This window comes from Petaurus breviceps, unplaced genomic scaffold, assembly GCF_028583685.1.
Source record: "Petaurus breviceps papuanus isolate PSGF00001 unplaced genomic scaffold, PetGlider_PUasm1.0 37, whole genome shotgun sequence".
NCBI classification, from domain to species: Eukaryota; Metazoa; Chordata; class Mammalia; order Diprotodontia; family Petauridae; genus Petaurus; species Petaurus breviceps.
Genome location: NW_027186296.1, coordinates 56,081,866 through 56,093,171, shown reverse-complemented (window position 1 = coordinate 56,093,171; position 11,306 = coordinate 56,081,866).

Below are 11,306 nucleotides of genomic sequence, written 5' to 3'. Positions count from 1 at the left end.
CAGCATCTCTGCCAAGAAAAGCCCAAATGGCATCATGAAGAGATGTCATTGACAGGACTGAAACAAATGAACAGCAACAAAAACTGGGAGAGTGTGGAACAAGAGAAAAAAGCACTGGCTCTGTATTTCAAGAAACTGGGTTCAATTCCCATTTCTGATACCCCCTGTGTAACCTTGGACAAGTCAATGAATGGCTCTGGGCCATAGTTTTCTCAACAGTAAAAGGGAGGGGATAGATCATTGCTGAGGTCCCCTCCACCTCCCATCTATGATTTTATGGTCTCTTCCTTTTCAATTATAGCCCCATGTCATTGTCCATCTTTAACATTTGTCCAACACACACACATGTCCATACATGCAATTATAAGCTTAGCGATGTATATTTTCTTCCATCTTGTTTTTCCAGTTTAGATGGTTAAACTGATCTCTTTCAAATTATTGTTAGTACACTAACAGACATTTTACCATTCTACAACTTGCTGAAATAAGGGTATATTATAACTATGTGAATGTATTATAATCTTGTGAGGAGAGGAAAGAAAGAGACTTCTGGCACTGTAGTACTCTGAAGTTTGAGGAGAAAATATGAATATAAAACAGGTGACAAAACTGTTCTAATAGACTGGGGGATTTTTTTTTCAAAAGCTTTTCAATCTCCATTTCTTAATCATCTATTATAATGAAAATCTAGATAAAAATCAAGTATAGCAGATCTCTCTAAAATCTAGGGAGGAAAGAATAGAATGTGAAGCCTGTGGTCATAGAACAATATTAATCTCAAAGCTATCTTTCTTTTCCCTAGCTTATTGTATTTCACTTCCTTTCCCATCCTTTCTCCCACCTTTTTCCATGCTTCATTACTCTTTATTCTTTTCTTTAGGAAAAATAATGTAATTTATTCTGCATTTTCAAGATATGAGTAAAATCTTCCTTCTTTCAAGGTGAACTGAACTAAGTTAAGCCCTTTCTTTAAAGAAGGCTAGGGAACAAGATCTATAAAATATAGATAGATAGATAGATAGATAGATAGATAGATAGATAGATAGATAGATAGATAGATAGATAGATAGACAGACAGACTACTTACTACTACCATATATGCTAGTATATTTTGATAAACATATATTCTCATATATGTGTGCAGATGTGTATACAAACATGTATAAATACTTACACATATATATGTATACATCTGTGTTTGTGAATTTTGGATGCATCTATTTTTTAAAAAATACTGTTCTATAACATCATACCCTTTCTTATTTAGTTGGAAGGATCATAGGCCCTAAAATCCATAGTGACAATGTCTTATCAATTTGTGTCATTCAAAATTTTATTCTTTATCTGGATGAAGAATTGATCACATATCACACTGAAATAAATAGCTAAACAGCAAGTTTGTTCACAGTACTGGGTTGAATGTTAATTATGCCTGACATTTTTGATATACTTGGCTTAAGTAATTTATGTCTAGTATTGTATAAGCAATTGCTTTTAAGTAGAACTCTGCATTTGATTTAGTTCTCCTTTCACTCTTCCCAGTGAAGAAGTCATTTTGTTATCTACTGTATGTATAACACAGCAAAGTGGTATCACTCTATCTCAGAAAGGTCCAAGGGAAATGGAATTTGCACAGGGATGCCTGGACTGCATGCATAGGCGAATTTCTATTGTCCATTATCATTTATATCTAATATGAACCATTCTACACAGCTCGCCTCTAATCCCCATGCTTGTTAAGGCGCTTAAGAGTAAAATTCGTTGATTTCTGGGCCTTTTGGAGTTCAAGGTCAAAGTGATTATTTCCTTTAAGAAAAAAATGAACATGGACTCATCACATTTCCAAAGTTCATTTCTTTTCTGTTTCCCTCATTAGAAGCCAGTCGAAAAGCTTATCTGGAAGCTTTTATACATGATATCAACCCTTTGGCCTCAGACCAATTATAGTAAAATGGTTTTTACATGTCTCTCTTCTTGAATATTGAATATTCATATATACTATCATGTTCCACCATGAAATCATACAAAGATAATATAAGCTCGTATTTTACATGGTAATGATGTGATCTCTGTTTCAAATAGCAAAAGGAAAATAAATATATTTGAAGTATACCTTAAATCAAGATATATAAATTTAAATGTTAAAAATATCTATGCACATATTATGCTTGAGTGTGTCTGTTGTATGCAAGGGTGTCAAAGTCAAGTAGAAATGGATCTTTGAAGGTCACATATTGACTTAGAAAACCACAAACTAACATTATCTATGTTGTATTATATTTTTATTTATTAAATGTTTCCCAATTACGTCTTTATCAAGTTCAAATCCCACTATGGAGTTTTGAAGATTGGAAGTGAGTTTGATTCCTCTTGTGTAGTGGATATAGTATTGGTTTTGGATGTAACAATTCTGAATTTACTTCCGACTTCAACCACCTACTAGTTGAGTGAAAATGAACAAGTTTCTTACTCTCTAAAAATGTGTTTCCTTAACTATAAAATAAAAATGTAAAAATTTACATTATTTCGCGGGATTAGTGTGAGGAAATTGCAAATATGAGCTATTATTATTATTATGGATATACAGAGAGGCAATGTGTCATAGTGACTAGAAGACCAACTTTTTTGTTATTAAAACCTCGTTTCTAGGCTTACCTTTCCTACATAGCAGTTTTATCATGAGTCAGTTCTCTAGGCAATTCTCCACAACTAAAATTAGGATGAATTTCTGATCTGCACTGGAGGAGGGAATTCACCGTAAGAGCTGACTTCAACAATTAAATAACAGCAAAACCACCTCAAACAAGTGTTTGTATACATGTTTGTGTGCATGTGTGTACCTGTGCACACAAAAAGAGAGTAAGGGAATTTGAAAGCTAAAAAATATCTTAAAATTTGTCTAGTTGCAACCCTTGTTTATAAATGAGAAAACTGAAGCCTAGCGGGACTTTCACTTACTCTCTTTCTCTCTGTTTTTCTTTTTAAGTCTCTCTATGTCTCTATCTCTGTCTTTATCTGCCTGTCTGTCTCTGTTTTTCTCTCTGTATCCAGAGAGAGACATACATATCGGTGTCCAAAAGTCTTAGTGAAGTTTTAAGCACTAATAGTTTAAATACCTAGAGACAGACAGACAGGCAGATGTACAAATACTATGAACCTACACCCCATGTATTTACTGGGTAAAAATATATAGCATATCCTTCTACAGCCTGTAACATTAGAGACTCAAAAAGTCTTCAGAAATATAATGATTTTCCTTCAGATTTCTTGTAGTCTTTGAGTTTTTTTCTGAATGCCTGAATTTGGAAAGATATTTTGGAAGTCTAATATCTTCAGACTATGTCATTTAGAGACCCAACGATATTGCAGTGACATAGATCTGTCACTTCAAATGACCTCACACTCAGGCAAAGTTGCTATTGATCACTGATCAAGGTATAATTACTCTTAGTACTCTTGGTAATACCTAGGTGTTTTTTTTAAGTAAGAAGAGACATATTGTAAGAAAAAACTTTTTTCTCATAGCCATGCTGAGAATCCAAGTGAATTCTGAAGGGCTAAAGGGAAGGTCAAATCACAATAACAAGATGATAATGGCAAAAACAAATTCTCCTAAGAGTTTTTTTTTCTTTCTTCTTTTTTTGAAAGAAGGACTAGACTTTCAAGGAAATAGATATCACATAGAAACCTATTAAGTATTGAAATCCTATGATATGTGAGCTTATCAGCAATTCCACTTTTAAGAAAGTCTAAAGTGTAACATTCTAAGTATTGCTCTTCATGGACTAATGTATGGGCATCTGCTGCTTTTATAAGCCATTTTTTCAGGAACTTCCACTAGACAGGATACTTGAAATACATTCCTTTAAAAGTTATAATGAAACTCAAATATGCTTTTCCCATTAATTAGCATGGTAAGGGAGTTTGCAGAAGTCCTTTGATCTTTCACTCTGGGCCTACTCTATCTAAGGCTATAAAACACTGGTAATATGTATTTTCTTCCTCACTTTAATACAAAACATCTCATAGAAAGGGTTAAGGAAAGGGTGAAAGGGTCACACTTGACTATAATTCTGTACCAGTGCTGAAATATGTATCCAGGGCATATAATAGACTGAAATTCTCAGTTACCAATTGTTGTACATTTCCCAGTGAAATTGCAAAGCCACACAATTTCAAGGAACTTTGATGGGAACTGTCAAGGTCATAAGGCCCACATTTGACCCCCCCCCCCTTTTTTATATCTGTTTCACTGTAAAATCTGATATTCCTTGTAAGAATCAAATTCGAACATGGAATGTATTCAGGCAGTTTCCAAACCAGCAGTTTCAACATAATTTCTAGTGCTACGATCTTTCAATAAATGTTATAAGGATTTATATGATTAATTGTTACTCAATAAGCATGTATTGAGTGCTTAGCTGTCCACCTTGGAGAAGATACCAAATTATTAGAAGATATGAGGATATTTCTAGGGAATTGTGATTTAATTCTTAGAGACCCTTCATGAAAATAATCATTTTAAAGCTTTATTACTTTGCTACTTACACCACTATCACACTTTTAGATGAGGTTTGTATTCATGTGTCCCCTCCCACTATTGCAAAGAATATTTTTTTGATACCTTTCAAATGTCTTGTCTAATATGTAAAGACTGAAAATTCTACAAATGTCCTACCCTGTTGCCTCACAATGGCATGTCATAATTTTTTGTTGTTTTGTTCTTTTTTTTTTCTTTTATCTATGTCACTAGAGCAAAAGCTAAAGTAGTTTCAGCTAATATACAAAAGATTTGAGGAAGACTCCATTGCTAAACTATGTCTATTTTGTTAGGACCAGGCTAGGTAAGGAGTTGTTGGCCATTAGGTGGTTGGTTTTTTAAAATGGTGAAAACAGATGAACCCAAGCAAGAGGAAAAATAGCCCTCAGTCCTATGTGAACCACTTCTTCTCCATGACAATGGTGGAATGGCAGAAATGGGGGCAGAGGGTATAAATAATCATGCAAATGTTAGGATATCTATAAAAGAAATTTCAGTGTTGGCACTCCAAATATGAAAGTCTTTTCTAATGACTAATGAGTTGAGAAATAACTATAGAAATAAAACCATGAATGTGTAGATAGACAGATTGTTTTTGTTCTAAATAAAATTAGAAATGAAAATTACAACAAATTAGAAGAGTGATTCACAGGTCCTACATTGAAAGGTAAAGAAAGGAATCTACAAAGCTGACTTCATCAAAAACCCTAAGGAAGCAAAAAGCATAATCTGGTAGGCAGAGCCAAGATGGCACAGTAGAAGTACAAACTTGGTGTGGACTCCTGCTCCAATCATTTCTAATACATGTAAAAAATTACTCTAAACAAACTTTCGAGCTACAGAACCCACAAAGTGACAGAGAGATACAAATCTCCCACTGAAGGAAGCCCATCAACCAGACAGTAATAATCTATCAGACCAAGCTTGGATCTGAGCACAGCCCAGCTTGAGTTGTGTGGTTCCATACCCAAGGAGAAAATAGGACCAGCAGCGGCCAGAGAAGACTTCAGGAGAGTGAAGGACCAGCAGCTGAGGCAGTTTCCAGGCTTCTCAAGCCATAAATGCCAAATACAAAGTTAAAGGTCAGTGAGCAATTCTGTTGGAAAGGGGCACTGAAGACCACAGTCCAGCCCCTGCCCCTGGTGCGAGAAGCTGCACAGCGTCCCTGCGGCCATCACCTCTTGGCCACTTCCAGAGTTCCTGCCTGCAGATTATAGGGAGACCAAGCAACCATTCAGAGGGTAATTGCTCTTGCTTTAACCTGCTTGGATCTGGATCATGGTCTTGCGTGGTGGTCCTGGGATATGTGACCAGTGATCCAAAGCTTGTAGGGGAGGTAGAGAGGACACCCTCCTAATAGCTCCAGCAGCTACAAAAACCCCAGCAATTTGGGACATAGCTCTCTCCATTCTGGAAGCAGAGTTCTACCATGGCAAAGAGCTCAAAAGTCAAATAATTGGCTGGCAATATGAGCAAGCAGAGCAAGCACAAACAGATGATAGAATACTTTGGGGGGGGCACAAAAAGGATTAAGGCATGGAGCAGGAGGAATGCAACAAAGTCAGAACTCCTGCATCAAAAGCCTCCAAGAAAAATATGAATTGGTTACAGGCCATGGAGGAGCTCATGAAGGATTCTGAAAATCAAGTAAGAGAAGTGGAGGAAAAATTGGGAAGAGAAATGAGAATGACACAAGAAAATCATGAAAATCAAGTCAACATCCTGACTGAAGAAAATAATACTTTAAAAAATAGACTAACTCAAATGGCAAAAGAGGCCCAAAAAGCCAATGAGGAGAAGAATTCCTTAAAGAGCTGAATTTGCTGGAAGGAAAAGGGAAGTCGAAAACTCGCCGACCAGAATAACTCTTTCAAAATTAGATTGGAGCAAATCAAACCTAATAACTTAATGAGAAATCAAGATACTATAAAACAGATCCAAACAAATAAAAAAATAGAAGTCAATGTGAAATATCTCATTGGAAAAACCACTGACCTGGAAAATAGATCCAGGAGAGATAATTTAAAATTTCTTGGACTATGTGAAAACTATGTTCAATAAAAGAGCCTAGACACCATCTTTCAAGAAATTCTTAAGGAACATTGCCCTGATATTCTAGAACCAGAAGGCAAAGTAGAAATTGAAAGAATTCACTGATCACCTCTTGAAAAAGATCCCAAAAAGAAAACTCCTAGGACTATTTTAGCGAAATTCCAGAGTCCTCAGGTCAAGGAGAAAATAATGCAAGTAGTCAAGAAGAAACAATTTCAGTATTGTAGAAAGACAATCAGGATATTACAAGATCTTGCAGCTTCTATATTAAGGGATTGAAGGTCGTGGAATATGATATTCCAGAGGTCAAAGGAGCTAGGACTAAAACCAAGAATCACCTATCCAGAAAAACTGAGTATAATGCTACAGGGAAAATATGGTCATTCAATGAAATAGAGGATTTTCAAGCATTCTTTTTTTTTCTTTTTTTCTTTTTTAGCAATAGGGGTTAAGTAACTTGCTCAAGGTTACACAGCCAGTTATTTCTGGGTGTGGTGCTGATGAGCCTGGATTTGATCCAGGTCATCCTGACACTGGAGCCGGTGCTCTTACTCGCTGAGCCACCTGGCTGCCCCTTCAAGCATTCTTGATGAAAAAAGCAGAGCTGAACAGAAAATTTGACAAGAAGCAAGAGAATCATGAGAAGGTAAACAGGAAAAAGGAATCATAAGGAACTTATTAAAGTTGAAGTATTTACATTCCTACTTGGAAAAATGATAATTGTAACTTATGAAACTTTTCTCAGTATGAGGATAGTTGAAGGGAATTTTATGTGTATATATATATATATATATACACACACATATATATGTATACATATGTATATATGTATACATACATATATATGTATGTATAGGAGAGTGTATGTGTATATAAATATGTATGTGAGTGTAGGCATATGTATGTTCATATACACACACATTATATATATATATATATAATTAGAGGGGCACAGGATGATTTAAATATGAAGTGATGATATCTAAAAAATAAAATTAAGAGGTGAGAGAGGAATTTATTGGGAGGAGAAAGGGAAAGATAGATTAGGGTAAATTCTTTCATATAAATGAGGGAAGAGAAAACTGTTACAATGGAGGGGAAGAGCAGAAAGGTGAAAAGGAATGGGACAACCTGATTCTCATTGAATTTGGCTTAAGGAGAAAATAACATACACATTCAATTGGGTATCTTACCCTACAGGAAAATAGGGCGGTAGGGGATAAGAGGGAGTATGTTGGAAGGGAGGGCAGATTGGGGGAGAGAATAGTTAGAAGCAAACATTTTTGAAAAGGGATAGGGTCAAAGGAGAAAATAGAATAAGTGGGGGAGGGGTGAGATAGGATGGAGGGAAATATAGTTTGTCTTTCACAATATATGTACTATGGAAATGTTTTGCGTAACCACACATGTACAACCTATATTGAATTGCTTATCTTCCAAGTAGGGGTGGGTGAGGAAGGAAGAACGAGAAAAATATGGAACTCAAAGTTTTAAAAACAAATGTTTAAAAAAAAATTTTTTACATGCAACTGGGAAATAAGATATACAGGTACTGGGTTATATAAACCCATCTTGCCCTATTAGAAAGTTATGGAGGTAATGGGGGGGGGGATATAAGACAGAATATATTGGGGGATGAGGTACTCAGTAAGACTGCTATTTTGGGGTAGGGGAAAGATGTGGAGAAATATTGTAACTCAAAATCTTGTGGAAATAAATGTTGAAAACTAAAAATAAATAAATTTTTAAAAATATTAATAAGAAGCATCATCTCATGGGACATATGGTCATCTCTTTTTATAATAATTATGATGAGCAGAAGCAAAAACCACTATAATTAAAATATAACCAATAATATCTGTTGTATAGAATGAAGAGATGACAGAATTCTTGGAAAATTCAGTATCTTCCATCTTAAGGTGGGTAGAAGGACAATGCAATGGAAAATAAGTAGAGAAATATGGTTCAAATTTAAGAAAAATCCCCCAAATTTAAAGACCACTAAGGAGCCTCATATCTGTTTATCATGAATACCTTGTTTGAAAAGAGAGCTGGAAGTCACTGGACATGGTGAGCAATAACATACATCACAAAAAAATGGAATTGACCATATGTTATGCTAAAAATTGCTGGTTGTCATCTAGGAATCATTTTTGAATCAGATATGTGTGTAATCAGACCATAGAGCAAAGTTCAAATCAGTAACAAATTTAAAAAACAAAGATGAATAAATTCTGTCTGCAATTATAACAGTTCCAACTTAACATATTGAAACTATGTTCAAACCACAAGCATCTTAAAGCAACTAGTATATGCAAAGTATGTTGTTAGTAACTGGGAATGTGAATATAAAAACTGACTCTGACTTCAGGAAATACACATTCTACTGAGAAAAAAATAACAGGCTAATTTGAGGAGGTAAAGAATCCTAGCAGCTAGTAAGGCAATTAAAAGTATATAGAGAAGTTGACATCTGAGCTGAGTCTTAAAAGAAGTTAAGAATTGTGAGATGTAAGAAAGAGGTAGAACTGCATTTCAGGTGTAGGGTGAATCTTGTAAGAATGTAGAGACAGAAGACAGAATGTGGAGATTTGGCAACAGTAAGTAGTAGACTGTCACTGAAATACAGAATAAATAAAGAGGATTGATAGAAATTGACTGGAGGGGGTGGCCAGGTAGCACAGTGAGTAAGAGCACTGGCTCCAGTGTCAGGATGACCTGGGGATCGAATCTGGGCTCAGACATTTAGCACCCACCCAGAAAAACCTAGCCATGTAACCTTGAGCAAGTTACTTAACCTCGATTGCTTTAAAAAAGAAAAAAAGAAAAAGAAATTTACTGAAAATATAGGCAGAAGTCAATTTGTGAAGGGCCTTGAACATCTAAAGAATTTGTATTTCATCTTATAAGCAATCTTATAACTAACGAAGGTTTTTGAGCATTTTCAGAGAATGAGATGTGGGGGAAGGATATGGTCAGATTTGTGACTTAGGAAGATTATTTTGGTATCTATGGGGTTAATAGATTGCAGAGAAATTGGTAGGATGTTATAAAAATAGTTTAGATAAGTGGTGGTAAGGGCTTTAAAATTGGTACTGACCATTTGAATGGAAAGAAACAGATAAGAGATATATTATAGGGGTAGAATCAAGAAGAAGGTGCAGTTGATTGAATATTTGAGGATGAGGTAAGAGAAAAGTCAAAGGTGGCTCTACAGCTATGAAACTAATGGAATAGAAGGTTGGGGGTACATTTTATTGAAATAGTAGACTTTGGAGGTTAATTTATTTGATAGTAATTAATAGTAATGCTCAGCATAGGACTAGGTCTTATTCAAGAGTTAAAGTTGGGTGGCTAGGTGGTGCAGTGAGTAAAGCACCAGCCCCAGAGTCAGGAAGACCCAAGTTTGGTTCCAGCCTCAGACACTTAAAACCCACACAAAAAAACTAGCCATGTAACCTTGGTAAAGTTACTTAACCCCAATTGCCCTCCAAAAGGCAAAAAAAAAAAAAAGAGTTAAAGTAGCTTTGGTTGCTGGTAAAAAAGTTAAGAATACATTTGTTTTATGGGTCCCAGAATTTGTTCTAAACATCATGCCAAATTTGCTTTTTCCTATTAAGGATTAATTTGGAGGAAAGTGCCAGGGTTTCTGCCTTCCTTGCCCCATCAGCTCTCTCCTTTCTTTTTTCCTTGCTATATAGATACTCATTTGCCTCAAAGTTGCTTTCTCCTTAGTAGCTGTAAGAAGACACTGACCTATTTTATTCCTCAAAGCAACTCATTCCAACTAAGAACGTCTACTCCAAAATATCTTAGCCTTTCAATTTATTTATTTATTTTTTAAGCAATTGGGGTTAAGTAACTTGCTCAAGGTTACACAGCCAGTTATTATTTCTGGGTGTGGTGCTGAGTATCTGAGCCCAGATTTGATCCAGGTCATCCCGACACTGGAGCCGGTGCTCTTACTCGCTGAGCCACCTGGACGCCCCTAAGCAATCGGGGTTAAGTAACTTGCTCAAGGTTACATGGCCAGGTGTTTCTGGGTGGGTGCTAAGTGTCTGAGCCGGGGATTCGATCTCCAGGTCTTCTCAACACTGGAGCCGGCGCTCTTACTCGCTGTGCTACCTGGCCGCCCCTTAGCCTTTCAATTTTCTGCTTTGGCAGCATTCAAAATTTGACTCCTATTCCCTTGCAGTCTTTGATTCTGGACCACTGGGGAAAAATGATAAAAGTTAAATGAGATAGTGTACCTTGATGTTCATGTCATAGGAAACTATGGAAAATATTCATCTTACCACAATGGATAGCATACAAGACTAGTACTTAGAAAGAACTTGATTCAAATTCTTCATCAGAAAATTACTATTTGTATGAACCTGTGCAAGGAAATTAAAGTCTCTGAACTTTTGTTTACTCATCTACAAAACAGAGGGTAGTAATAGCTATAGCAACTACCTCATTTGGTTAGTGTGATCAAATGAAGTAACATATTTTTGCAAACCTAAAGAGCTATACAAATGTGTGCTGTGATTTTTATTTTGGCCAAAATTTAAAATTTCAAACATGTAAGAAACTCCCATTGTAGAAACTCCATCTACTAATGCAGATTGGCAACTCATTTGTAACTAATATTCATAGGGTTTCTGAGGAGTACCGAGACATTAATTAATGACTTGCCCAGAAGTCACATAGAAAGTTATGTATCAGAGATTGG